Source organism: Austrofundulus limnaeus, unplaced genomic scaffold (assembly GCF_001266775.1).
Source record: "Austrofundulus limnaeus strain Quisiro unplaced genomic scaffold, Austrofundulus_limnaeus-1.0 Scaffold126, whole genome shotgun sequence".
Classification (NCBI taxonomy): domain Eukaryota; kingdom Metazoa; phylum Chordata; class Actinopteri; order Cyprinodontiformes; family Rivulidae; genus Austrofundulus; species Austrofundulus limnaeus.
In genome coordinates this window covers 724,282-727,135 of record NW_013952528.1, presented here as the reverse complement: position 1 = coordinate 727,135, position 2,854 = coordinate 724,282, and positions in this window count along the sequence as shown.

Here is a 2,854-nt window from a genome sequence, read left to right as displayed (position 1 = left end):
CATTAATCTAATCCCTACAAGAGGTATCTCACGTGCGCTCAGTTCCATGTTCGTTGGGATGTATAAAGGAAAGGTGCGCAGGAACATGCGTGCACACAGTTTTATACATCTGAATTTTTTGGTGCGGCACACTTTTCTAAATTTGTCCGTACGCCAACTTTTAGTGTGAAAGCTGCACAATCCTTCATGCATGAGGCCCCTGGACTGAGAAGTATTACGAGCTCAGCAGACGCACAGTTTCACCAGGTATTTGTTTGCTAGTTGTTGCTGCCGATAGCCTGCAGGAGTCACAGGGAAGGTGTGCTCTGTGATGAGGAAGCTCGACCTGGAGACACAGCCCAGAGGACAAGCTGCATCTAAGATGCGGTTCTAGTTCCAACCGGCAGTTTTTGTCCTCCAGATTGACTGCCTCAGACATTAAAAGATTTTTCAAACATGCATGAATGAAACAAATCAATACTCTCTGTGTATGTTTTTGATGAGGGGATAATGATATTACATGATATAAAGCTAAAAAAGAGGATTTTTTTATAATTGACTTTCATAGGTGTCTAACAGCAATTATCTCACAAGAACAAAAAGTTCCCACCTGACGCAAATCTGAGAGCAATGTGACCTTCATTGGAAACAATAAAGGCTGTTTTAAACAAATTGTTCACAAGCTTCAGTATTTCTCATGTAATTTTGCTTTTTTAATGGAGTGTTTTCTTGCAGCTGTTTGTCCTAAAAGGTCAAACTGACCAGTTTCTACTTTATGTGTTGAATGCTTTCTCCGTCTGGGTTTAAACTCATCTGTGTTTCTCCACAGATGAAGTCTGATTTCCTGCTGGTGAGTCAAAGCTGAACGGAGCAGAAAATGAGAGGATATTTTAAAAGCTGCATGTAGCAACAACAACAACAAAAGGAGTCCATCCACATACAGTAAAAAGCTTTTAAAATAAATCTTTCTGCTCTTAAAGCCTTATTTTGTAGTTTTGTTATTCAAACTGCTACCACCTGCCACTGTATAAATCAAAGGTTAGAACTGTGAGGGTTTTAAAGCTTTGTTCCTCTTCAAAAAAATCAAAAAGACAAAAGCTGATTTTGTGAGGCAGAATACATAAAGGCTTTTAAATATAAAAAACAAAAGTCCTAGAGGTTGTTTAGAAAACTGTTTCAATTTTTACTCAGACTTAGAGGAAATAACTCCCATCACTGCTTCACACTCTGCTGCAAACCATCCCTGTACACGCTGAAGGTCTTGGCCCAAGGACACTAAGGACCACATCCCCATCATAAAGCAGAGACGAGACCCTGTGTTTGCCRAACCACACACCCTCCTCTCCATGATTGTGCCTTGAGATCCTGTCCATAAACACTACAAACAGGATTGGAGATAAWGGACAGTTGTGGTGGAGTTCAACCCACACTGAGAACGAGCTCCACCTCTTGAGCCTTCAGCATCTTGGGGTGAAACTCATCCACTTCTGACACCCTGCCACCAAGGATCTGCATCCTGCATTTCATTATTCCACCACCAGGTTTCTATACATATACAGACTGTACTATATACTARTCTTTACCCATTCAACACCAAGTTTCTTTACCATCCTTTACCTCTCAAGAAATTTCTAACTWTGACTACCTGCTGTAGTTAGTTTGACAGTCATATGCAGAAGAAGGGAAAAACTATATCAACACAGCTGAATGAGCGAAGCATTGTATCCATAGTGACTGATGATTCCTGGTCCCAGTGGAGAGYGACAAAATGGCCCCGAATTCAGCTTCCATTAAAGTCAAGTGTTCTGGTTAAAGTGGGAGACAGGAAATAAGTCTGTGTGATGACGGACTGGTAGMGGAGGATCATAAAATTCTCTAAACCCAGCACTGCATTGGCCTAAAGAAATAGAATATAAAGAAATGTTGGAGCAACCAAACAAGTRTATATGCTTTTAAATATGGGGGAAACGTCTCAATCCCCCCAGGGTGAAAAGTGTTTTCTTAACACCATCTCAAAAATGAGTGCAAAAGCTAGAGWATTGATTTTTCTCTGTGAACAGCATGTGACTCCTGTTGTAACCAGCTCCCTACAAAYATTGTGAAAGAAATGGACACCATCTATTTTTTTAAGAGTCTTGTGTTTTGAGTAATCAAACTTGACAAGAAATCAAATTAGATATATCTTTCACTAGCCTGGTTAAAACCAGACCCTTGTCCTTYGYTTTWCTTCGTATGAGGGTCTGGACTCTYGGCTAYAGAGAAGTGATTCTTGCTGGAGGYGTGGCCTCTGTTGAAGTTTAAACGATTGGATCGGTTGGCCKTGACGTATGTGTGCCAGCTCCACTRTGAAGGAGGCTAAGCTAAGAAGCTAACTRGAAATAGCATGYRCTGTAAACAACCCTACTGAGAGGAGAGAAGTACCGAGMTGAACGAGATGACTGTAACTGCTGCTTTGTCAGACAAATTTAAATTTGAAGCCTTTTCAACAYGGACTGGCTTCATTCACGTCCTCCACTGTYGTATGCTAAACTAACTAGCAGACACTGCGCAGAAAATTTGTGTCRTTCAAAACTCCGCMTTSTGTTTGCTGATTGGCCCAGGTGAAATAAACTACAAKCAKACACTGYGCAGAAAATCGACATTCTGTTCTCTGATTGGTCTGGATAAAAATTCTCCTGAAGAAATCCTTGTCTATGGGAGAAATCCCAGACAGAGCAGTGAAGGGAAACTAGAACTGAGCGAAACTACATAAGAAGGCAAGAGCCAGACTAATCTTTCACTATAATTTCTCTGTACGTCCTAAATAAATAAATAAATAAATAAATAAATAAATCTTTATTGCCATTGTTGCACTGAAAAGAACACTGTGGTCCAC